Source organism: Notamacropus eugenii, chromosome X (genome assembly GCF_028372415.1).
Source record: "Notamacropus eugenii isolate mMacEug1 chromosome X, mMacEug1.pri_v2, whole genome shotgun sequence".
NCBI classification, from domain to species: Eukaryota; Metazoa; Chordata; class Mammalia; order Diprotodontia; family Macropodidae; genus Notamacropus; species Notamacropus eugenii.
This window is the reverse complement of record NC_092879.1, coordinates 19493210-19520740: the sequence shown is the minus strand read 5'-3', so window position 1 is coordinate 19520740 and position 27531 is coordinate 19493210. Positions and strand designations below refer to the sequence as shown.

General features: G+C 40.2%; 1 long non-coding RNA gene across 16 annotated transcripts in view; it reads left to right on the top strand.

Annotated features, from left to right (window-relative positions):
* Positions 1 to 27531, top strand: part of LOC140515691 (uncharacterized) — a 54062-nt gene that overhangs the window by 4941 nt on the left and 21590 nt on the right. Inside the window, exons 1-2 of one of the 16 annotated variants that reach the window (XR_011971140.1) lie at positions 6226 to 19371; positions 20364 to 27531. The exon at positions 20364 to 27531 is cut by the window's right edge and continues 16169 nt beyond it. The exons of 5 other annotated variants lie outside the window; for them this stretch is intronic. This is a non-coding gene — a long non-coding RNA (uncharacterized lncRNA). Of the gene's footprint in view, positions 1 to 6225 lie in introns of those variants that run through there. 10 more of the 16 variants (XR_011971146.1, XR_011971154.1, XR_011971147.1 and 7 more) reach the window with 10 other exon arrangements.

The following is a 27531-nucleotide window of genomic DNA, read 5'->3' as shown; positions in this document are numbered from 1 at the left end:
TATAGTATTGACAGAATTTTGTTTGTGAAATCTTTAATCCAATTTTGAGAACGTATTCCTAAAACAATATGTTCCCGGGGGAAAAAAGATAACTTTCTTAACCACAAAAAACATTCATCTTTATAAATTTACTTGAACCTAAAGAGTGTTTTGTACTTTGTGCTGTGTTTTTGCAATCTTGTTCTTAATTACTTTCAGGATCAAAAGAAAAAAAAAATCATCCATGTATGTAATGTTTACGTGTCCATTTGTCATTGTTCTTAATGGAAACATTTTGAAGCCAATTATATGTGTGTGTATGTGTATACATACCTACATATATACATGTATCTTCTAATTCTTAGAGAAAACAGCCTCATCTCACTTATTTCAATGTAAAATTTACTATTCCACACAAATTTAAAACTTTTAGATCTTTTTCACATCACATTTTTGTTGTATCCCTTCAAAAATATATGTGTCTGTGTATATACACCAACAGACACATATTTGTCATAACATCATCTATAAAAGAGGAAGTGCTATGGAGGCCCAATGATACACATAAATCTAATCTTATCAAGGGGACAGATTGTATGCCTTAGAATTTATTTACCTACTTGTTTAGGTTAGGAAATTGAAATAAATAGTGACCACAAATTAGAAATAGAAAAATTAAAAACATTTAAGATTTTTTATTGTTATACCCCATTACAAGAAGTCAGATATGCTTGATTATTATAACAACAGGACCCATCATATTTAAACCAAAAAAAAATTCCTTTTATATTTCTCTTACCCTGTTACCAGAATTTGCTGTTAAAGGAAGGAGGGAACATGGTTTTAAAGCAAACCTGTAAGCCTCTTTACTTCACTTGTGAGAGGTCCTAGTTTCTCATGAAACCACTTCATTCTTTAGAATTTCACAACATGCTTTTAGGAAGGCTGATAGGATTTGATGACCTTTCTCAAATAGAAGCACCAAAAGATCCTGGTATGTCCCCAAGAAACTTTGTAGTTATGGGCAAAAGTTGGTAGTATTTTTTCCAGAAAACTTATTACTGTTATCCATTTTCAAGCAAAATATACCCAATTAAATATTTTTAATCATTGTGACCATGTTCTATAACAGATTAATTTATAATCTAACAGCATCCATATTAAAAGAAGTTAATTTTGTAAGGATACAGTTAAATCATTAGATCTCATTCTTTCAAATTAACATTTCTTATACAGTGGTTTCCCAAAAATCACAATTCAAGGAAAATTGGAAGCCTAACAGTGTATACAAGAGAATGGGTTATGAAACATAAAACTTAGTGCAAGATGGATACTATCAATTCAGTTGAATGCATTTCTTTATTATGTTACTTAAGGAATTGCTTCATCAATTTGACATTCTGTACTAATTTCACTTGGGCAACTAGGTGGTGAAGTGGAGAAGTGCAGGAGTCAGAAGGACTTGAGTTCAAATCTCACATCAGACACTCACTAGCTATGTGACCTTGGGCAAGTCACTTAATCCCAGTTGCCAAATCCTGAGTCATCTCCACTCATCCTGATGAATATCTGGTCACAGGATTCAGATGGCTCTGGAGAAGTGAGGCTGGTGACCTGCACAGCCCTCCCTCACTCAAAACAAAGTCAAGTGCAAGTCATGTCATCATTTCTCTGATGGCATGGTCTTCTTCGGCATTGAAGGAGAAACACACACACTAATTTTACTCAATAACCAGTTTGAAGTAATTTGGAAACAAATACACCTTAAATTCTTATTCATGCATTTTGCAAGCATTTCTACCCTAATGTCAAATGTCAACTGTTTTTTGCATTAAGATTTGATCTACCAATAGACCAAACATTACAATTATCCAAAATGGAAAAGCACGCCTCACTTTAAATGAGAGCATGTTACAATTTAGTTTTAAGACAATCAAATCAGTGTTTAGAATTACAAAGTTTGTCATTTAAAATCTCACTTTTCCCAAGATTCCTAGCCAACACCTCAAATTATAAGGCTCACTACTTTTAGTTACTTTTATTTCCAAAGATTTATGGTGGCACCCTCACATTTTTAACTTCTTATGAGCCTCTTCTAAGCTATGGAAATTGGAAACATGAGTGTGTATTCCCCAAATAAAGATTGGAATACACCCACCTAATGGTCCTTCAAGATAGAATTTTAGTATGCTATACTCAAATAATTCCATCATCCAAATATATTTATCTAGTTTCCATTTGGCAAATGTTGTACGTAACGATAGAATATTGTGTATCTTAAATTGTTGAGATATTTCTCCAGCTCTCTACAGATTAACAGTCATATCCCAGTATGACACTCCTCTGAGTCCTGCACAAATTTCTTAATTAGTTCAGCATACTGTAGTATTGTAAAACTTTTACATTTTGAGTTATATAGTCTATTTCAGTTTCTTTTAAGTTGTTGCTAATTTGCCCAACAATTAAGTTCTATTAAGTTATTCAGAGAACAAAATACACTGGTAAGGTAAAAGACCCTCCTAAGATTAGATTTTCATCTAATAAGGCATGAAAACCACAAGCTGCAGACCATTTTATTTCTTTTGCTTTAAGGCTTTCTTAGCATTCTCTAGGCAGTGAAATCACCTTCTGCTAAAACAAAGAATCTATCACCCTCCAAGGGAAAGAGTGATTAAAAAAAAAAAGTATTGTGTTCTTTGCATGTAACTTTACATAGCACTTCTAGGTGTAACCCACAATTTAAGAAACACTGAAGGGGTCGAGAATAGAAAAAAGAAATTTAAGAAGCCTTGGTCATCCAAGATCTCGCCCCCTCATTCCACTAATCTGTTTCAGCATTTAGAAAACCATGCAAACCCTAATTTGGAAATTTGTAGTAAAGATACTACATTTCAGTTACAAATTTAGTTTCTAGTTTATAATGTCATCAATTCTCCTTTATTGTCTTCATCTCTTCAACTCAACCTGACCAGGGCTGACCATTGTAGGATCTGTTGGATTCTTAATGCCTTCGTACCACCTCACAGTGCTTTTAGTCTATTCCATCATTTTACAGGATTTTCATTTGTACTTTGGTAAAGGACCTTACATTTGCTTCAATTTATCCTGGTCTAACTACTTTTCTGGGAAGAGTTGAGGGACTGTATTGGGAGGAGTCATTGCCAGGGCCCTAGCTCCTTGCTTGCATAAGCAGGTGGGGTTTTCCGATTTCAAAGGCCAAGAAGAATTGTCTATAGAGATTAGATTTCAAAGCCATTTCTTTGGCAGCCTATTTTTCAATTTTAGGGCAGAATTTTTTATTCTTGTGGTCTGCCCAAATAACCAATAAGCCATTTGGTAAATGTATTGATTTTCCACAGCCAATCTTACCCTAGGCAAGGTGTTAAAATCAAAGGATCCTTCTTAGGGCAAAAATTATCTATGCCTTGAGCTTAATTCTGTCCAAACATGTTCACAAATGTTTTTAAACTGATCCTTTCATAATTTTGGTTCCTTGAAAGGAATCTTTTCTAAATTGGCTAGAAGACAGTTGATAGGTGTGTCTTTAGAAGAAACCAACTGACTAGGTCTCATACTTTAGAGTATATATTTTTACCAGGAATGTGTGAACTATAATTTGAATGACCAAAAAGAAGAATGATTTTGTAATCAAGTTTCTCTTTTAATAATAATCAGAATCATTGAAACCAATTCACTGAACTCCTAAAAATAAATTTTTATCTCAGTTCAAATTTTGGTTCTGGTGAGGGTAACAGCACTGCAAAATAGATAATTAAGACAGTAAACAGAATAAGACCCCCAGATGATTTCTGACCTATCCCCAGTTCGATACTCGAGATGTATTTTTACCACCAGAACCAGCCAGTGGTCAGTTTTAACCAGACCAAAACTGGGGTTTCTGATTTAACCAATGCATTGTTTTAAATCAGACTAGAGTCACTGAGACATTTCTGAAATGTCTGGCCAATTCCAAGTCCTCATTTAGACCATTACAAATGATCCTCCTTAATTACTAATTGATCAGTCTCTATCACCCAGTGATCAGCTCTGACCCAATGATCAGCCTGGGTCTCAGAGACAATGGTCACAACATGCAGACAAGTGTCTTGGTTATATACCTGCAGAAGAAAGGGGTAAAAATTGCACAAGATACTGACGCAAAAAGAAAAAAAAGCCTTGTTAAAGTCCAGAGTTTCTCAATCCAGACCATGTTTTAGACATTTAAATCTCATAACCATGCTCATTAAAATGTGTAGGCAGTTACTAAGCACCCCAAAGTTTTCAACAGATTATTCAAAAGGAAGATATGAAAAAGAACAATACATACAAGTATTGATGTAGCAGAGAACAAAACCCAGACCTGAAGTAATTTAGAAAAAAGTTGGTTAAATTGTCCAACAGAGGAGAATGGAAAAAAAGAGTACGTGTAAGTAACATGTTATGTAAGGTTCCAGCAAAGGAACAATGAAACAGTCTCTCATTGGCCAGTGCAGAGGCATTTTCAAATAAGGCATGGATTTCTAGAGATGTATAATGGGAGGAAACACCTTACATGCCTTGTATCAGTCTTGGGTTTTGACTACATTTCAAGATTTGAGTTTATAAGCATTGAACAAATCTGGTCTCTAAGCAGTAGGTCTGGTTGTTCAGCCACACAGGGCTGGGTTCAAACAATGCAGTGACAGTTTTCTCAGTACACAAGATGCAAAGAAGACATTCATCTCCCTCTCTGTGATTTTGGAAATCAGTCTTTATTGTCAGTTAGATTTTCCCCTGTAGAATCTCCAATGTATATATAACTTTGTGTGGATTATCAAGCTTCTGAAGTAAAAGCCCCAGGCTTTCCAAGGTTACTGCCTGTCCCTTTGTGGATCATCAAATTTGTTATGGAAGAAATACCTCCTTTGGAATACTTGTGTCCGGTAACTGCTGCCAAAATAATTCTGCCATGAAACAAAGATTATAGGAGTAAAAGTCTAGGTTTTGTTATGCTTAAGAACAGATTCAGGAGGTAGAAGAATGATCTTGAACTCCAAATTGAGATTCTGAAAATTTGTATAGAGAAAATTATGTCAGATAGAGAAATAAATTCTTTCATGTTGCAATCTTGTACATTCATTGAGGCTATAGAAATTTAAAAAGAGATTCACCATGCTGCATTGCTTTCAATATCATAAATGTTGAATAGACTTAAGTTATGGAGAGTCATGATCTCCTACAGGAAACAAACCAAGTGAAAGAGACAATAGGTAAACTAAGTCAGGTCACAGGTTAAACTACATTTAGAAGGTTCACCATGGGATCATTAAGAGGGGAGGTTTACTTGGAAAGCCTTGACACTTTCTGACTTCTGAGCAGTGTTTGAAGGATTAAGTAAATTTTCCCTCCCATGGAACGAGTTTCAGCCAGTTCAACAACCTCAAATGAGGAGAAACTACCCTGACCTTCCAACAAAGAATAAAAGTTAAAAAAAAGGAGAATTAAAAAATGACTATCACAAAGCCAATCCAGGATAGGCTTGTTACATCTCAAAAGAAACCCCCTAATAAAATAAAAAAATTACATTAGATGAATTCCAGGATATAACCCAAAAGAAACAAAATTGTGGCTCTAAAAAAAAAATATGAAGAGAAATAGAAAAAAAAAAGCAAAACTTTCTTTCCAGAATGAGAAGACAAAATGCCTCTTTTGAAGCAAATCTGACCACAGAAACCACATTTCAAGAAAATTTTAAGTCAAAGAAGTAACCCAGACCTCAGTGTGCTTTCCTGGGATATTTCCCATTCAATAACAAAGTAAGAATTGAGACAAGAAAAGCTGGCCTTGGGATTGACCATCACAAAAAGTTCAGTTTGGGAGCTAAAGATCCTCCCTCCAAATTTTTTCCAGGAAAAAGTGCTAGCTTATAAATACAAAGTGTAAACCAGGCTATTTGTGGAAAACAATTCTTTTTTAACTCTCTCCAAGACATCAAAACTGTAGACAAATCTAAAAAAATGAGCCTTACAGAATTCAATCAACATTAAGTACCTGCTATGTGCCAAGGCACGGTGCTAAGGACTGGGTTACAAAAAGAGACAAAAGACAGTCCCTGCACTCAAGGAGCTCATAATCTAAGGAGAGAGACAAATGCAAAGATATATATATATATATATATATATATATATATATATATATATATATATATATATATATATATATATATATATATATATATATATATATGATAATTAGGAATAATTTGAAGATAGTAAGGACTGGAATTGAGAGGGGTTGGGGAAGGTTTCCTATAGAACATGGGATTTTAGTTGAGGCTTAAAGGAAGCCTGGGAGGTCAGTAGTCCAAGTGGAGGAGGGAGAGCGTCCCAAGCTTGGGGGACAGCCGGAGAAAATGCTCAGAACAAAGAGATGCAACGTTTTGTTTCTGGAACAGCAAGAAGGCCAACGGCACTGCATGCAAGTGTATGTAGTGGGAAGTGAGGTGTGAGAGGACTGGAAAAGTTGGAGGGGGCTGGGTTATGAAGTGCTTTGAATGCCAAACAGCATTTTGTATTTGATCTTGGAGACAATGGGAAGCCAGTGGAGTCCATTGAATAGGAGGGAAGGGTGATATGATTGGGCCTAAGCTTTAAAAAATTATTTTTGTGGCTGACTGCAGGATGAGCCATTGCAGTAATGCAGGCATGAGGTGATGAGGGTCTGCACCAAGGTGATGACAATGTCACAGGAGAGAAGGAGGTGTTTTGGAGAGATGTTGCCAAGTTGAAATAGATAAGCTTTGCCTACACCTTGGATGTGGAGGGTGAGTGATAGTGAGGAGTCAAGGATAACTCCTCTGTTGAGAGTCTGGGGGACTGGGAAGATAGTGTTTTCCTCTATAGGGAAGGTAAGGGGAGGGGAGTATTTAGGGAGAAAGATAATGAGTTCTGGTTTGGAAGTACTGAGTTTAAGGTATCTACTGGACATCCAGTTTGGGAGGTCTGAAAAGCAATTGCAGCTCAGAGAAATTGCGGCAGGAAAGATAGTTTTGAGAATCATCACCATAGAGATGATGATATTCCTCAGGTGGAGGGTGTCCTGAAAACCAAGAGAGAAGAGATTATCAAGGAGGAAAGGATTAAAGTCTGCAGAGAGGTCAAGGAGAATGAGCATTGAGAAAAGGCCATTGGATTTGGCTGAGACTTTTATTGGCCATTCAGTAAAAGCTTGAGGTGATTGGGGCTAAAAGATGTAGTCAGGTAGCCCCCCATTCAGAACACCAGGGGCTGGTCCTGAGAAAATAAAATACTACAGAACAAGAGGACAGAATGAAAATGGTCCCAGCTTTAGAAGAGTAGCCTGTAAAACCATGGCAAAATAAGCATCTAGAAGTTATATTCCTAAGAAAAGAGCTCCCACATATGGTGCTTCCCACCATCAACATCAGCATGTCATCATATTGCTTGACAGGAGGCAGAAGAACATCTTTACCCTCTTCTCCTTCCCACCCTTCTCCAAAGGAGACTTATTCCTCCTGGGAGTTGAAGCAGGAGGTTGTCACTGGAAATCTCTGTTCTTAGAGAGAGAGGATATCAGGGAAGAATTATATCTATTTACTCTTTAAAATACTCTAGGGAATTAAGTGTTGAGGTTCAGTTTTACTTCTGATCATTGTGTCATTATTGGGGAGGAAGGAGGACCCCAAGCTTATATCCTTTCCTCTCCCTTCCCCTGTCCTCTCACAAAACCTTAAACCTACTACACTCTGAAACTGGGATTCCAAGGGGCTCCTGCCAAGGGTTTCTGGATCCCCCTAGCTTTAGAGTGATTATCAATAGTAACTGTTGTTTCCCCCCTAGCCTGATGTCTTTGTTTTTCTTGACCTCATTAAAGGAGCCATGCCCTTGCTACTTCCTAAACTATTCAATGAATGGGCGTTGCCTCACCCTAAGTCAGTACCTGCAAAGACCCTGGCCTAAAAGGCCCAAGGTCTCCCAGTGCATCTGGGGCCATCTCCAGTCATCCTGAGGAATATCAGTTCACTGGATTGAGATGACTCTGGAGAAGTGAGGCTGGTGACCTGCACAGCCCTCCTTCACTCAAAACAAAGTCAAGTGCAAGTCATGTCATCATTTCTTTTTTTTATTTTTTATTTAACTTTTAACATTCATTTTAACAAAATTTTGGGTTCCAAATTTTCTCCCCTTTTGTCCCCTCCCCCCACCCCATAACACCGAGCATTCTAATTGCCCCTATCACCAGTCTGTTCTTCTATCATCCCTCTCTGCCCTTGTCTCCATCTTCTCTTTTGTCCTGTAGGGCCAGATAACTTTCTATACCCCTTTACCTGTATTTCTTATTTCCTAGTGGCAAGAACAGTACTCGACAGTTGTTTCTAAAACTTTGAGTTCCAACTTCTTTACCTCCCTCCCTCCCCACCCCTTCCCTTTGGAAGGCAAGCAATTCAATATAGGCCAAATCTGTGTAGTTTTGCAAATGACTTCCATAATAGTCGTGTTGTATAAGACTAACTATATTTCCCTCCATCCTATCCTGTCCCCCATTACTTCTATTCTCTCTTTTGATCCTGTCCCTCCCCATGAGTGTTGACCTCAAATTGCTCCATCCTCCCCATGCCCTCCCTTCCATCATCCCCCCCACCCTGCTTATCCCCTTATCCCCCACTTTCCTATATTGTAACATAGGTTTTCATACCAAAATGAGTGTGCATTTTATTCCTTCCTTTAGTCAAATGTGATGAGTAAACTTCATGTTTTTCTCTCACCTCCCCTCTTTATCCTTCCACTGAAAAGTCTTTTGCTTGCCTCTTTATGAGAGATAATTTGCCCCATTCCATTTCTCCCTTTCTCCTCCCAATATATTTCTCTCACTGCTTGATTTCATTTTTTTAAGATATGATCCCATCCTCTTCAATTTCCTCTGTCTCTGTGTGTGTGCTTGTGCGTGTGTGCATGTGCGTATGTGTGTGTGTGTGTAATCCCACCCAGAACCCAGATACTGAAAAGTTTCAAGAGTTACAAATATTGTATTTCCATGTAGGAATGTAAACAGTTCAACTTTAGTAAGTCCCTTATGACTTCTCTTTACTGTTCACCTTTTCATGCTTCTCTTCATTCTTGTGTTTGAAAGTCAAATTTTCTTTTCAGCTCTGGTCTTTTCATCAAGAATGCTTGAAAGTCCTCTATTTCATTGAAAGACCAGTTTTTCCCCTGAAGTATTATACTCAGTTTTGCTGGGTAGGTGATTCTTGGTTTTAGTCCTAGTTCCTTTGACTTCTGGAATATCCTATTCCACTCCCTTCGATCCCTTAATGTAGAAGCTGCTAGGTCTTGTGTTATCCTGATTGTATTTCCACAATACTTGAATTGTTTCTTTCTAGCTGCCTGCAATATTTTCTCCTTGACCTGGGAACTCTGGAATTTGGCCACAATGTTCCTAGGAGTTTCTCTTTTTGGATCTCTTTCAGGCAGTGATCTGTGGATTCCTTGAATACTTATTTTGCCCTCTGGTTCTAGAATCTTAGGGCAGTTTTCCTTGATAATTTCATGAAAGATGATGTCTAGGCTCTTTTTTTGATCATAGCTTTCAGGTAGTCCCATAATTTTTAAATTGTCTCTCCTGGATCTATTTTCCAGGTCAGTTGTTTTTCCAATGAGATATTTCACATTATCTTCCATTTTTTCATTCTTTTGGTTTTGTTTTGTGATTTCTTGGTTTCTCATAAAGTCATTGGCCTCCATCTGTTCCATTCTAATTTTGAAAGAACTATTTTCTTCAATGAGCTTTTGAACCTCCTTTTCCATTTGGCTAATTCTGCTTTTGAAAGCATTCTTCTCCTCATTGGCTTTTTGAACCTCTTTTGCCAATTGAGTTAGCCTATTTTTCAAGGTGTTATTTTCTTCAGCATTTTTTTGGGTCTCCTTTAGCAGGGTGCTGACCTGCTGTTCATGCTTTACCTGCATGTCTCTCATTTCTCTTCCCAGCTTTTCCTTCACCTCTCTAACTTGATTTTCAAAATCCTTTTTTGAGCTCTTCCATGGCCTGAGCCCATTGGGTGGGCTGGGATACAGAAGCCTTGACTTCTGTGTCTTTCCCTGATGGTAAGCATTGTTCTTCCTCATCAGAAAGGAAGGGAGGAAATACCTGTTCACCAAGAAAGTAACCTTCTATAGTCTTATTTCTTTTCCCTTTTCTGGGCATATTCCCAGCCAGTGACTTGACTTCTGAATATTCTCTTCACACCCACTTTGCCTCCAGATCCTTCCAGCCAGCTTTTGGGGTCTGAGATTCAAATTCTGCTTCCCAGCCTCAGGGCTTTTGGCGGGGACAGGGCTGCTATTCAGTGTGAGATTAAGTTCAGGTGCTCAGGTGGGGGCAGGGCCACCTCATGGGCTCAGTTCCCTCAGGGGGTTTATGTGGAGACCTTCAACAATGGATCCTGGCTCCTGCCTGCTTGGGGAGCCCCTGTCTGCTTCCACCTCCACTGCTGCCTCCCGAGGGGGCCTGAGTTATGGGGGCACCCCACTCCACTCTCGACCCGCCAAAAAGACCCTCTCACTGACCTTTGGCACCTGTGGGTGGAGGGACCTGTGCAGCTGCTGGAGATTCTGTCCCTGAAGCCCTCTCAGATCTGCTCCTCTCAGTGCTGCACGCGGCCGAGGCAGGGCTGGGCTCAGCTCCACGTCCACAGTGCAAAGGACCTTTTGCGAGAGGTTTGCAGGGCTCTCTGGAACAGAAATCTCCTCTGCTCCACTGTTCTGTGGCCTCTGCTGCTCCAGAATTCGCCGGGAGTTCTTTTTTACAGATATTCTGTGGGCTGTGGGTTCGGAGCTAGTGTATGTGCGCCTTTCTACTCTGCCATCTTGGCTTCGCCCCTCCATGTCATCATTTCTGTGATGGCATGGTCTTCTTCAAAACGAAGGACAAACATGATCCAAGACTTGACTCCCTTCTCACCAAATACTGGTTCCATAATGAATAGACACACAGAACAGCAGAAGAACTTATTTATCCAAATTATGGCAAAACAGAAATCAGAGAAGGTATACATAGGAGCATATCCATCACACAGTACAGATTGAAGAAGGAGCTTCTGTTTATTGTTGGGAATAAAGTAATTCAGCTCAACTAAGAGAGTCCTAGATCTCCCCAAAGGGGAAGCTCCCAAATATCTCTAGTAAAACAATCTGGGGATAGGGGCATAATGGTAACTGCCAGCTCTTCTCAAGTCAGCCTCTCCTTAGAATCTTTGCCTTCAGTAACTTGAAGTGGATTTGGCCTCATCCATTTTCCTTCCTAGAGCTGGAAGCCAGTAGGATCCAAAATGACTGAAAGCTTGAAGGAGCCTGGAGCTCTCCCACTCTAGCCAAGTCCCCTCTGGGGTAGAGCATTCATCTCCACCAGTGAGGAGAGGGACCCATACCAATGGGCTTTCGGACAGGATTGCATATCACTTGCTAAGTTTGGACCTTTCTAATTTCACAGTATCTTTCATCCATGATTTGTCTACACGTAATTGAAGACTCAAGCAAACTGGCCTTCTACCTGATCTTCCTTAATCAATGGGGACTGAATATTTCTTATAAAGAGGCATACCACAGTCTTTCCTTGACATTTTGTGTCCAAAATAATTGTTATGCCATGCTGAAATTTGAGTTCAAAAGGAAAGAATTCAGAACTTATTTTAACAGAGACTGAGATATATCAGTTTTCCTCTGACATCTCATGTACTCCCCACCCCAACCTCCACTCCCAGAATTATATTCCCAATCAATTGAAATTCTACTTTGATTACATTTTAAGGTATCTGAATATTCATCTCTAGTAAATGTGATCAGCATGGAATCCATTTTAACATGCATAAGAGAGCAGCCAAGTCTTATCAACTTCCACAACTGTACGTTCCTAATTCCACACCATCTTCTGCATCCACCATTTCTGCACACTTCATCTAATGCTCAAGCAAATTGACCTTCTGCTTGATCTTCCCTCACCATGCTTCATTTCTCTGCCTTTGCAAACATATGGATCCCTCCACCCCTTGCCATGAATGCATTCTTTTCTCACCTTTGTCTCCTAGAACCCCAAAATGTCCCACAAATCTCAGCTCAAATCTTACATCCCACAAGAAGATCCTAATTCCCCCTGATGTTATTGTGAACTTGCTTTAAACTCTTTGCCCTCTCTTCACGCATCCTAATTACTTAGCATGTTTTTGATATTTTATTCATGTTGTGTTATGCATAGGGCATTCTCCACCCACACAAGGTAAACATTGAGTTTATTTTTGTTGTGGTATTCACAGTACCTAGGGCATGAGGAAGGACACTGAAGTCTTTAATAAATAGGGCTCAAACATTTATTTCATTCAGAGGAGCATAATGTGGTCTTTTCCCAACCTCTTGCGACCAAAGTGCATGCTGCACCATCCTGATAGGTTCAAAAGAAAACAATCTGGAACTCATTTTAACATCAACTCTGATACATTTTTCCTAACTCCTAGACACCACCCTCCCCCAACACACACACACACACACACACACACACACACACACACACACACACACACACACACACACACACACACCTAGGATTACATTCTATCTAAATTGCATTTTAAGATACCTGAATGTTAATTTCTGATAAATATGATCAGTATGGAATCCATTTTTTAAGGTTGCTATGAAACACTTTTTTCTTATTTTTATATAATATATATTATTTATATAATATATATTTATATTTCACATATAAATAATATTTTTATATAATATTTCCCCCAATTACATGTTAAAACAATTTCTTAACATTTTTTTAAAGTTTTGAGTTCCAAATTCGGTCCCTCCCCTCCCCTCTCCCTGAGACAATAAGCAATCCAATGCAGGTTATACATGTGCAGTCATCTAAAACATTTCCATATTAGTCATTTTGTACAAGAAGACTCAAGAAAGAAAGAAGAAAAAGATAGCTACCACTTCTTTATTTGGAGGGGGATAGCATGCTCATCATTAGTCCTCTGGAATTATTTTAGATTATTGTATTGTTCAGAATAGCTAAGTTATTCACAATTCTTCATCACATCGTAGTGCTGTTACTGTGTATGACTTTGTCCTGGTCTCCCTTTAGTGCACCAATTCATGTAAGTTCAGGTTTTTCTGAAATCGTGGAATCTAGTTTAACATGCAGAAGAGAAGAGAGTCACCAAGTCGTACCAATCGCCAGAGTTGTACATTTCTCATTTCACTATATCTTTTTTTTCTTCATGTGGTATTCCCAGCACCTGGGACATGAGGAGGAACACTGATTTCCACACACTTAATCTTAGGCTCTGGCAAATTGGGCTGATCTTCCTCCATCGTGTTTCATTTCTCTGCCTTGCAATGAATACATTGCATTCTCACCTTTGCTTCCTAGAACCGCTAAATGTCCTACAAATCTCAGCTCAAACCTTACATTCTACAATAGGAAGATCTTATTTCCCCTGATATTATTATGAGCTTGCTTTAAATCCCCTCCCTCCAGGTGCCCTCATTACTTGGTGTATTCTTGATACTTTGTACATATTGCAGTAAGGAGGAATATTCTCCACTCATATGAAATAAGCTTCGAGTTTCTTTTTATTGTGATATCCCCAGCACCTAGGGCACTGGGAAGAACACTGAGGTCTTTAATGAATGGGGCACCAACATTTATTTCACAATAAGCAACACAGCATGGTTTTTTGCTGCCATCTTGTGACTGAAATGGATATTGGCTCATGCTGAAATTTCAGGTCAAAAGGAAAAAATGTAGACATCATTTTAAAATAGACTTGTATGTATCACTCACTTCACCTATGACATCTCATATCCCTCCCCTCCTCATCTATGTTTACATTGCAGCTCAGTCCAAACTCTAGTATGATTACATTTTAAATTTGCTGAAAACTTGTTCTGGGTAAAAACAAGAGGCATGGGATTAATTTTAATCCACATATGACAAGGGAAAACCCCCAAATTGTGTATGTTGCTGTTTGGATGTCACTAATTTCATATTATGTCTTGTGACTATGATTTCCCTGCATGTATTCTTAAGGCTGAATTAAATTGACCTTCTGCCTTGTCTCTTGTGACCCATCCTTTTTCTGCCTTTGCAAATGTATGAGTCTCCATACTCAATTTGAAGAAAATGTTCCATTCTCACGTGTACTTCTTAGAACCCTGAGTATCTTGCAAATCTCATCTCAGATGCCACCTCCTACGTGAGGCAGATCCTGATTCTCCCCAGTACTAACATCTGTTTCCTCTCCCCCATCCATCTTCCCATTACATATCCCTGCCCCCATTATCTGGCATGTTTGTCATATTTTGTAAACCTTGAGGTATGAGGAGGTATTCCCCACCCAGTCAAGGTAAGCAACTAGTTTATTTTTGTTTTGGTATCCCCAGGCCTTAGGGCTTGGCAAGGAACATGCAGATCCTTAATGAATGGGGTTTGAAAACGAATTTCACACAAAGAAACATAGCATGGTCCTTTCCTGTCTCATGACCAAATTGGATGTTGCACTATGCTAAAGCTGAGTGTCAAAGGAATAAAAGCAGAACCCATTTTAACATCACCTCCAATATATCACACATTGTTCTTTGCACATCTTATGTAACCTTTAGTTCCCACTCCCACATTTAGGATTATATTCCCACTCAATCCAGACTCTGCTGTGATTGCATTTTAGGATATCCAGATGTTCAGTTTTGGTCAATATGGTTGGCATGAAATCCATTTTAATGAGAAAAGAGAACCCCAGAGTTTATCCAATGCAAGGTTGGAACATTTTGAACTCTTTAATATCACATTCCTTGTATCCATGATTTCTTTTTATTGTTTTGGAAAAAATTTTTATTTTTGTTTCATCTTGAGTTTTGAGTGTCTCCCTCCCTCCCAGCCCCACATTAGAGAAAGCCAACGTTTGATATAGATATAAATGTGGAAGATTCATGATTTCCTCACACTTATGCTAAGCCTCAAACAAATTGGCCTTCTATAGAAATAGAGAAGAATGGGGGGGGGGGGGAGGTAAGAGACAATTGAGGCTGTAGATGAGGATGGTTTTAGAAAGAAATGAGTTCTGTTTTGAATATTTTGTCTTTAAGATGTCTACTGGACATCTTGCTCCAGATTACTTTTTGAAATGCAAGATTAGAGGTCAGTAGAGAGTTTAGGGCAGAGTAAGTCGATTTAGGAATCATCATCATAGGGATGGTAAATCAGTCCATAGGACCTGATGAGATTACCAAGTGAAATAATCCAGAGAGAGAAGAGAAGAGGGTCCAGGATAGAACCCTTTGGGGTACATACAGTGAGAGGACAAGATCTGGAATAGGACCTAGCAAAGGAGACTGAGAAAGAGCAGTCTCCTGGTAGGAGAACCAGGAGAGTTGATGTCCTAAAAACCTTGAGAGAAGAAGGTATCCAGGAGTAGAGAGTGATCAACAGTGTCAGAGGCTGCAGAGAGGTCGAGGAGAATGAGGATTGAGAAAAGGTCATGGGATTTGGTAACTAAGAGATCATTAGTAACCTTGCAGAGGTTAGTTTCTGTGGAATGATAGGGGCAGAAGGTGGATTATGATGGGGTTAAGAAGAGAATGAGAGGAAACTGGAGGCATCCGTTGTAGAGGGCTTTTTCCCATGAGGAGTTTGGTTACAAAGGGTGAAAGTGATATAGGACCATAGTGAGGTTGGAAGGATCTAGCGAAGGTTTTCTGAGGAGGGTGGAGACTAGGGTACGTTTGTAGGCAGCAGGAATGAGCCAATGGACAGGTAGTGACTGAAAATAAGTGAAAGAGTAGGGATGGCTGAGGGGGCGATCTGTTGCCTTACAATGTACATGTTCACCCTGTAAAGTGTTAATGTTACTCACGTGGCCACAAGAGCCAAACTTGAAGGAAATGAACCCAAGAACGTGGCTGACCTTAGTGTTGAAGGAAACGTATGAGATAAATACCAAATGTTTGCCTGAGATTTTACCAGTGTGCCCAGAGCCAGTAAAAAGAATTACCTTGGCTTCTAGAAAATCAGATAGTAAAAGTAATTGTAGTCCATGCTACCTCAAGTGCTACGAAGTCCTATTTTGTATCAGAAGACCCTAGATAGGACTGAGGTCAAGTGATGGTAACTTTAAGGAGGAATTCACATCCTTCATAAATTCAGGATTTCCTCTGGCTCCTTTTTTTACTTCCTTTAACCAGGAGGGAGCTGTCTCATGTATTAGAAAATCTCATACTCTTTTCCATCTAGCTCCCAATGTCATCATTCCAGCTGACCTGCTCTCTCCAGAGTTAACAAATGTGCTCTCAGTGACCAAATTCCTTATCCTTCTTGACTTCTCTGCAGTCTTTGCACTGTTGATCACCTGATTCTCCTAGTAGACATTTAATAAATGTCTGTTGATTGACTCACTGATTGTTCTTCTCTGGATTTTAGGAAGACTGTTCAGTCCTGGTTCTACTCCTACTTATCTGATCTCTTTTTCTCAGTCCCCTTTGCTGGATCTGCATCCTGGTTACACCCAATAATCATAAGTGTCCCTCAGAGTTCTGTCCTGGGCCTTGTTCTCTTCTCCCTCTATACTTCTTCTCTTGGTGATCTCATCAGCTCCCATGCACTTAATTACCACTTCTAAGCTGATGATTCTCAAATCTGCTTAGCCAGTCCTAACCTCTCTGCTGACCTTCAGTCTTCCATCTTCAACTGCCTTCAAACATCTCAAACTGTAGAGCCTATGGACATCTTAAACTTGATGTGTCTAAAATTTAGCTCATCATCTCTCTTCCTAACACTTCCCCCTCCTAAATTTTCCTTTTACTGTAGAGGACACCACCATCCTCCTGTTCTGCAAAACTCAGAACATAGATGTCATCTTTGACTGCACACAGTCCCTTTTCTCTTTTGCTAGTGCCTCTCCCCAGGTACATGTCCCTCATCTCTTCACACTTGGATTGTTATAAGAGCCTGTTGGTTGGTCAACTGGACAAATCTCTCTCCACTGCAGCCCACCTTCCAATTAGCTGCCAAAGTGATTTTCCTAGAACACAGCTCCTACCATATCCCCTCCCTCCTCTGTAAACTACTTTCACCTCTAGGATTAAATATAAAGTCCTCTCCTTGGTGTTTAAAGTCCTTCATGATTTAAGCTCCTCCTCCCCTTTCTATTCTTCTTATCCCTTCCTGTGTGCTCTTTGATTCAGTGACCCTGATCCCCTTGCTGTCCATTAAGCCAGAAACCCCAGCCATTATCTTTGACTGTCCCCCAAGCTTGGGGACTTACCTCCCCCTCCTCATTCCTGTTTCCTGGCTTTCTTCAAGTCCTAGCTAAAATTCTACCTTCTACCAGAAACCTTTCCCAACTCCTCTTAATTCCAATGCCTTGCCTCTGTTTATCTTGTATAGAGCTTATGGATACATAATGGTTTGTATTTTGTCTCCTCCATTAGACTATGAACTCTTTGAGGTCAAGAACTGCCTTCTGCCTTTATTGGGGCAGCTAGGTACCATATTGGATGGAGCTCTGGGCCAGCAGTGAGGAGAACCTGAGTTCAAACTTCAGACACTTACTAGCAAATCACTTCACCTCTGTTAATCTTGGTTTCATCTGTAAAAGTAGGGTAATAACAGCACCCACCTCCCAGTGTTGTCTAGAGGATCAAATGAGATCATATTTGTAAAATGCATAGTACAGTGCCTGGGATCTAGGAAGCACTCTACAAATTCTAGCTATTATTATTATAGAAAGTGCTTAATAAATACTTCTTCACAAACCATCTGAGAAATAGCAAAATGTAGAATTTGTCTCAATTGTAGAGGATATCAAGGGAAATATTATATGATAGGGCTAAAAAGTAGGTTTGAACCATGTGAGGAAAGGTTTTCAATTCTAGAGGAGTTGGTGGTGATCTTGGTGGTACCAAGGAGCCACTGGATTGACGTGATCTGACATAGACTCTAGGGATATCCCTGTGGCAGCCCAGTGGATGAGGATGGACTGGAGAGGGGAGAGACTTGAAGCAGTGAGGCCAGTTAGTAGGAGGACTTTGCAGTAATACAAGAAAGAAGGGATGAAGTTGAATGAGTTGAGAGAGTAGCATGAGATAGAAGCAGAAAAAAGACAGATGATAGAAAAGGGAGGAAAGAAAATGGATAGACAGAGATGTGTGTGTGAGAGAGAGTGAGAGACAGAGACAGAGAGAGAACACGAATCAATGTTTATTAAGAGCCTACTGTGTGCCCTATGCAAACAAACACAAACTGATCTCAATGAGTTTGTAGTTCAGTGGGAGAAGAGACCACATAAAGGAAACCTGGAAAGTGGGGGAGGGGCGCAGGATTTCCAGCTGATGGCAGGGCAGAGAGTCAGAAGCTTAGTTCCAGGTAAGATAAGGCACAAACTCACAAATGATGACTTTGAGGTTTCAGTCCTGGGTGTTCCTTATAACCAGTCAGTCAACTAGCACTTATTAAGTACCTACTATATGCCAGGTGCTGTGCGAAGCACTGGGGATACATAGAAAGGTAAAAAAAAAAATCAATCATTGTTCTCAAGGAACACAGAGTCTAAGAGGAAAGACAACATGCCACAATCATGGGGAGACAAGGAATATACAGGTTACAGACGAAAAATTTAACAGAGAAAAGGCAAAAGAATCATGGGGGAATGATCAATGCTTCCTGTAGAAGGTGGGATTTTAGCTGAGACTTGAAGGAAGTCAGAGAATCAGGAGGCTATTGAACACTCCAGGTGAAAGGTGAGGAGAGCCTGCTATGGGGTGGTGCTCGTTGGTGAGAAGTTCCATACACATGGGGAGATTGTTGTTGGTTGTGTTTGCCCTTCATTTTCAAAGAGGACTGTGACATCAGAGAAATGATGACGACTTGACTTTGTTTTGAGTGAGGTAGGGCTGTGCAAGGGCACCAGCCTCCCTTTCGTCTCCTGAGTCATCTGGATCCAGTGACCAGATGTTCATCAGGATGACTGGAGATGGCCCAGAATGTGCTGAGAGACTTTGGTCTCTTTACATGGGGAGATATAGCAAGACAAATGACAATATTTGGCAACTCCTTGGATACACTGGGGTGAGGGAGAGGAAGAGGAAGAGGTTGGGGAGGACATCAGGACTGTAAACCTGAGAGAATGGGAGGATGGTGGGACCCAAGACAGTATTAGTGAAACCTGGAGGATCAGGAAGGTGGGTGGGTTTGGATGGGAAAGAACATGTCATCAGATCTGCCATGAAGACCACCACCACTCATGCCTGTTCATCCTCCTTGAGTCACTGTGGCCCCTCAAAACAAAAAGTGTTCATGTGGGGCACTGAGGAGAGAAGCTAGGTTCTGATTCCTGTTTGTTTTCCCAGTCACAAGGTGAGTCTGTCTCTGTCTCTATATCTGTCTCTGTCTCCATATATATATATGTATATGTATATGTGTATATATGTATATACACACACATACATATATACATATGTATATATGTATATGTGTATATATGTATATACACACACATACATATATACATATGTATATGTATGTGTGTATATACATGCATGGAGATTGGAGTTGGAGATTATCCACAGGGGAAGGACACTAAGATTAGGGAGGACTGGAAAAGGCTTCTTGTAGAAGGTGGGATTTTAGCTTGGATTTGAAAGAAGATTGTAGACATAAGGAGGGAGAGAGTGGCAAGCATGGGAAAACACCAATGAAAATGCCTTAGCCTGCAGTGTCTTGTGGGAGGAACAACAAGGGGGCTCATTGTTGCAGGTTGGAAGAGTGGGAGACTGAGTCTGTATTTGGGTGGGGGCAGGTCAGGTTGGGGTCTAAGAAGCTTGGAAAGGTCGGAAGGACATCAGGTTATGAAAGGTTTCAAAAGCCAGGGGATTTTATATTGATCCTGGAAGCACCAGGAAACCACTGGAAGGAGGGGGTTTTGAATGGGCAATACCTGCAATGCTGAAGCCATATGGGGAGGGTTGGAACAGCACAGAAAGTCCTGTTCATCATCTCCCTCCACCTACATTGACCAAGTAGAGATACTTGTACATAAACAGGACACCTTGGAAATGCAAATATCCCTTTGGCTTGGTGTGCTGGGCTGAGAAACTGAGGAGACAGGTGTTAACTCCCATACTCTCACAGCACCAAGGAGACTGTCCTGGGCCCAGGTCAATAGAGCTCACCTGGGGCAGTTGGAGTTTCTTTGCCCCCACGTGGATTCGCGTGGCACCCAGCTGGGCCAGGATAGAAAAAGAGTGTGAGGAGGTGCTAGCAGGGACTTGTTGAAACTGAGTGGAGCTTCCTTGGGGATTGCTTTCCCTGTTTAATAGATTAATTTCATCTTTGGATATATTTTAAAGTAAAGGTTTACTGAAGTCCTCAGGCTCTGAGTGGTCCACTGCCTCCAACTTGGAACCTGGACACAAGGTAAGCCTCGTTTACAGTTTATTTTTGGTTTCCTTGTTTAGAGAATCAGATTTATATACATCCAGCCTGGTCCTTAAACTCTTGAGGAGTGCAAGGTCAAATGAGGTTCTAATAAATGACATTCTCTCCCTCCCATCGTTGCTAGACTGTATGTGGAATCATCATTCATTAGGACCTTTAAAATATATCCCTCCTTGATCTAAGGGCTATATTTACCCTCATTTTAATAACAAGAAAGATTGTATGAATTGCACTGGAATTTTCTAATGAAAAAATAATAGGGAATGAGATGGGCATCAGGCTTTTTGATTGTTGGCTTATTTACCATGCATTTGTGAACCTGAGGTCTGGAAGTTTTAAAAGATCATTATTAAAACACTGTGGGGGTATTGTTTTGACTTCATTTTCAGGGGGGCTGGGGTAGAGGAAGAAAAGGATAATGGTTCTGCTAATTGGAAAATAATAGAGATTTAATTATTTAAAAATCCTCCCAGTCCTTTCAGACTCAATCACTAAGCATCCCTGCTATGCATTTTCGTCAAATCACCATAAATATCAGCCTAGCACCCACAATTGTTAATATGGTTTCCTGGGAGTTTTTTGTTTACTTTTTTAGATGTAACTGTTTAGAATAAGGAGGTAGAAGTGTGGAGCAAGGGGCACTAGAACAGGAGGCTCATTCTCCACTTGTTTTGTTTCACTCTGGTGAAATCTGGCTTCCAATGGCATAACAAAGCTAGGTGGCTCAGTGACTAGTGTTGAATTGGAGTCAGGGAGATGTGAGTTCAGATCCTACCTCAGACACTTATTATGCAAGTGCCTTAAGTGCTTTGGGAAGCCATTTACCCATCTGTAGAAACTAGCACCCACCTCCCAGGGTTTCTGGTGAGGATCAGATGAGATAATGTTTGTGTTTTGCAGGCTTTAAAGCACTGCATGAAAGGTGGCTGTCATTATGATCTTCATTCATTTGAAACTACTCTCTCCATAAATGCTAATGATCTCTTAATTGCCAAATCTAATGGCCTTTTCTCCATAGTCTTTGATATTGTTGACCATCCTCTCCAAATGGTTTCTCTCTTCCCTTTTTCTTTCCTGGTCAACCACATGGGTGCTCTCTAGGGTTTGTCCTGGGCCTTCTTTTATTTTTTCCTGAGTCCAAACCATCTCACATGGTGATCTCATGAACCCCTTGGGTCCATCTACATTCCCACATCTAGGTCCTCACTTACTTTAGAAGGTGTGAAATCTGGATGTGCCTCAGGCATCTGAAACTCATCACGTCTAAGGCAGAACTCATCATCTTTGCATCAAACGCTTTCCTTCTCCCTGCTTTGCTCTCATTGTCAAAGACACCACATTACTCCCAGCCACCCAGACCCACAGCCTCATTGCCACACTAACCACCTCTCCTGCAGTCCATTCACACAGCCCAGTGTAAGTCCTGTCTTTTCTACCTCCGTATCACCTCTCATGTGTACATCCACCCCCTTCTCTGCACTCACACAGCCACCAATCTCATCCACTCAGCCCATCATCTCAGGCTACTGCAGCAGCCTGCTGCTTGGCCTCCCTGCCTTAACTCTCCCACCATCCCAGTCTGTCCTCCCATCTGTCAACTGCCCAAGGGATCATTCTAAATTTCAGGTTGGTCTGTTCAGGTCTTCACCAGCTCTTTGAACAGTGCTTTTGTATGAAATAGGTGTTTAAGGAATATCTGTTAAAGAAAGGTTCCATGTATACCATAATACAGAAGCACTTTGTGGTAGCAAGAAAATTGAAAGGGAGTGGGAATCAGACATCTATTGATCTGGAAATGGCTGAACAAATTGTAGTGTACGAATGTTATAAATATTCCTTGTAAGAACTGATGGATTTAGGAATGCAGAGAAAGAGAAGCCACATGAGCTGATGCAGACAGAGGTTTGCAGAATGAGACTATCTACCCAGTGACTATGATGAAATCACAAAGCTGAACATTGAAGTAGTTGTCATGAAGTAATGACAGAGGTAGCATAGGGAGTAGAGTATTCAATTTGAAATCAAGAAGATCTGGGTTCAAAGTTTGCCTTAGACACGTTGTTGACTCAGTTTCCTCATCTGTAAAAGTAAGGGAATGGAATGGCTAACCTTTGAAGTCCTTTCCTGCTCTAAATCTGCATTCCCGTGTGACAGCCTGTCTTGGCCCAAGAAAGAGATGAGCTCCTCAGCACCCTTCTTTCTTGGTAGATGACTGGGGACATAAAGATCCACAATATGACATAAAAATGTTGTCAGCTGGTTTTGTGTAGCTATTATTCTGTGTTTCCAGAGAGCACTTCTATGTAAAAGCAGAGGAAAAACAGATTGAATGAGGTGATCTCTAAGGCAGGGTTTCCCAATCTAGGAGCCCTGGGAATTATGTTGTAGGGGGTTCTTTTTCAGTAAATAAGAAAGAAAGAAGAGACTATTTAATGAAGGAAACTGCTTTGCTGTGCACAGCTCAGACAGTTTATTTCTTTGTGTGACACTGGCACATCATATGTAGCTATTTTGTGGATATGCTTCATATATAATGGCTTTGGGCAAACCTGAAGACATGAGTTTTGTGGAACTAGCAGATCCTGCTGATGAGGGCTAGAGTGAGGGGTGGTACAGGAACTGCAAGGTTAGAATTCCTTGTGTGGGCAGTCTGGAAAAGAATTCACAGACTCAAGCATTGTTGAGGTCAAGGTAAAGATTTATTATGCTTTTTAGCGGCCAAGAGTTCTTAGGGAACTTGCAACCTTAGAGGGGTACAGGTAAAGTTTATATAGGATATTCTATAGTGAAACATGAATATGCTAACTAGGTGATTCAGGGTGGGATTAAGGAGTGGTTAATGAGTGGTTAGTTCTTAAAGGAATGTGCACTTTTGGTATCTACTGAACAGGTATTTTGCCCAAAATTCATGGGGAGATAGCCCAAGCAGACACTGCACAGAGTTGTTGTTTTAGGCCTGAAACATCACTAAGTCAACTAATGGTCAGGGCTAAGTCAGAAATATCCAGGCTGCTCTCATTAATATCTAGTTAGAGAAGATAAATATAAGGGAGTATACATATGTCTAAGTCTAGGATATATATATGACTGGTCAGTAATGTCATTATGATCCAGTGCATAGCCTGGTTAGCTAGTACACAGCTGGTTCAGACTAATAAGTTCTGTAGGTACAGCTGGCTGCTATATCAGAAAGGGAGATGAGTTGTTGCTGTGGCTGGCTGTCTTTGGGGTAGGGAGAAACTGCCTGGGACAGTGTTTTGAGGCTAGGGAGAAATGTGATTTTTTAAAGAGAAATGTCATTTTATAATTGATACCCAAGCACATGTACCCAATCACCCCATCACTGCTTTGTGATTTCATCTCAACCATCTCAGAAAGAAGCATGTGGAAAAGTTTACTGTCTGTAGATTCCTTATACTGGGAAAAGATAGTTTGTTCAGTGAAATGACCATTTCCTCTCTGGCTATGAATACCTGGTAGCCTTGAGCAGGGGGCATTTACTATAAACTCTAGCAGGTATTTGCTATCTCATGGCACTCATCATTTCTTAAAAGATATTTTAAAATTTATGATGCAGGGAGTTAAAACATTGAAAGGGAAAGAAAGCACTGAAGGGTTGGGGGGGGTATGGTGGGCACTTGGCCCAGTGGGCATGGGAAGGGTCTTTAGCTTGTTTTTCAAAGTAAAAAATGCAGCAACACATGCGCTCATTATCTTCTTGGACACTCCCAGAACTCACTTAGCCTCAGCTACCTGGGAAAGCGACTGAGTACAGTATTTTTTCACCAAATTGGAGTGGGGCACTTTTCTCCAGACTCTGGTAACTTTGTCATCTTTAAATTCTATGACATTTACACATGATCTTAAAGGAGAATAGATAGCCATCTCCTCCAATGTGTAATTTTCCATAACTTCAGTGTCTTGTCTCTTAAGTACTTTATTGCTCTCTGAATCTGAAGTATATTTATTTCTCTCTGGCTCAGTCAGCCCTGCTCACTCTGAATAAGAAAAGGGATGTTGGGATACATGCAGCCACAGTGATGGATCACTCTCCTGTCCTAGAGTCTGGAACTCTGCATTCAGTTCAGTAAGCCCTCCTTAAGCACTTAGAGGGCAAGGCGCTCCAAAGAAGATCCTTCTACCCAGCCTTTCCTCGACTTTCTCTCACCTCCTCCTCATGATTGGGGTATTCCAAGGTACCTGAGGTCCTCTTATTTTATATTAGTTGTAAGAGGCTCCAGCTCCCTTTGTCTACCCCAGTATTAAACCCCACTCCCACTGATTCCTGTAGGCCGTCTGGTGGCACAGTCTCCTCTGGACAAAGTGGACTTCCTGGGAGCATCTCTGAATTCTATGTATGTTATTCAATAGCACTTAAAATAACTCAGTGTGAAAATATGATGTTGCTGCCCATTCATTGTCATTTCTACTCATAAAAATCACATTAGTTTCTAATGTTGAAGCCTTTAACCAATGCCAAGTGATTTGGGGACAGGAACTTTCTTTTCTGGCTCTTCTGTAGATATGGCTATTGCATATGTAAAAAACAGTAGCCAGGCCTTTTGCACCACTATGGGGATGGCTTACTGGGATGATGGCTGTGGGCATTTGGGCTGGAAGTATTGCTAGCCCAAAGGGTCTTGGGTTCAGAATCCTGGGCTGTCTCCTGTCTCCATTAGAGTCCAGGAGAAATGGTAGTCGTGGTGGTGATGGTGGTGGTTTGACCTGCCTGGTGTATACTGCTTTTGTTTCTCCCTCAAGGTGCCCAGCTTTCCTGCCCTGTGATTGCTGGCCCCACCTTCACAGAAGTGGCTTCCCCAGATGATAGTTGGGAAGGTTGTGCTGGTGGGAAGTGTGAAAGTAAAACAGTATAAAAAAAACTAATGGATCACATGCTTAAGTAGTTTTGTGGTAGATAATGACCTTTCAAGGAAACCATACATGGTCGGGGTTCGTATCTACAGATGCTTTCAGGAAGTTTTATATCTCAGTGTGTGGAAGTATCCTCTTTTTTTTATCACTTCACATTAAAGTAGGTAGAGAGAGAAAGGGGCTATCATTCCCTTTTCTTCATACTCGGCAAATTTTCAGTATGTACAATTAACTGCCATTCCTTACTGGCTTGCTTTGAAAGAATTCTTAGGCAGCTTGATGCTGCACAGCTGTAATGAGCTGTCACAAACAAATAGGCCTGCAGCCCTAGTGTGCTAATATTATACCTCCTTTCAGATTTCTAGAGGAATTGAAAAAGTTGAGCAGAAGTTTTTGTCAGATCATTAGAATCCAAGGTGATTTTATGGAATTGCACTTCATTTGCTGGTGAAGTTTTTTTCTGCCTCTGTTTAGCACAGAAACACATGATCAAATCCAATAATCAGGGATACCAAAATAAAGCCTTCTAAAAAAGTTTTCAACTCTTTCAGGGTAGGGGGAGGAAGAAGAGATGAAATTAATAGTGAAATCTCGGTTTTCTGCAGGAAAATGTAGGAAATTTGAGAAGGCTGTTTCCTATTCAGTAAACATTTACTAACCATTTGTAAAGGGTTCAAGTATTCATTAGCTAAGAGCACTCTTTAGTCAAAGCACCATGATAAGCACTGGGTCTACAAAGATATAATCTGGACACTTCTTGTCCTAAAGAAGCTTGTATTTGAGGGGGGGGGGGGCCTCATGAGGCATATCTGCAAAATTTTCATAGTATATAAATTTTGTGGGAAGAAGGCCACTAGAAACTGGGTAGCGAAGCAGGGGAGGAGAATAAATGTACGGGTAATGTAGGAGGTTATACCTCATTTGAGATTTGAAAGGAGTTAGAAACGTATTATAAATATTGAACAAAGCACAGTCATAATCTCATACATCCTCTAAGGAAACAAACCTCGTAAAACAGATTCTCTAGGTAAAATAAGGCAGATTACAGAATAAACTACATTTAGAGGATTCACAATGGTCTGAGGAGGAAGATTTACATGTCACCAATGTAATGGAGAAAAGTGACATCAGGAAAATCCTTCCTAATGCAGTTAACTAAGGGAGCTAACACATAACTGACTCATTTTGGGAAGCTCAAATTCCCCACTGACTTTTTATTGAAGAAATGTCAACTGGTCATTTAATACTTATTTTGGGAGTCAGGTTTGGATCAGATAGAGTGAATATTATTAGAGGATGAGGTTTTAGTTAACCGAAAGGTATGGGAGGAATGACCCTGGGCCCTGAAAAATAATAATAAAAGAAAATCAAGAATTTCCATAATTTAATTGATTTCATAACAAGATTGTATTCAAGTGAGCAATGAAGTCTTGAAAATTCTTTTTTTTAATTTATTTTTTATTTAACTTAACATTGATTTTCACAAAATTTTGGGTTCCAAATTTTCTCCCCTTTTGTCCCTTCCCCCCACCCCAAAACACCGAGCATTCTAATTTCCCCTATCACCAATCTGCCCTCTCTTCTATCATCCCTCTCTGCCCTTGTCTCCATCTTCTCTTTTGTCCTGTAGAGCCAAATAACTTTCTATACCACTTTACCTGTATTTCTTATTTCCTAGAACACAGTACTCGACAGTTGTTTCTAAAACTTTGAGTTCCAACTTCTCTTCCTCCCTCCCTCCCCACCCCTTCCCTTTGGAAGGCAAGCAATTCAGTATAGGCCATATCTGTGTAGTTTTGCAAATGACTTCCATAATAGTTGTGTTGTATAAGACTAACTATATTTCCCTCCATCCTATCCTGTCCCCCATTACTTCTATTCTCTCTTTTGATCCTGTCCCTCCCCATGAGTGTTGACCTCAAATTGCTCCATCCTCCCCATGCCCTCCCTTCCATCATCCCCCCCACCTTGCTTATCCCCCACTTTCCTGTATTGTAACATAGGTTTTCATACCAAAATGAGTGTGCATTTTACTCCTTCCTTTAGTGGAATGTGATGAGAGTAAACTTCATGTTTTTCTCTCACCTCCCCTCTTTTTCCCTCCACTAAAAAGTCTTTTGCTTGCCTCTTTTATGAGAGATAATTTGCCCCATTCCATTTCTCCCTTTCTCCTCCCAATATATTTCTCTCTCACTACTTGATTTCATT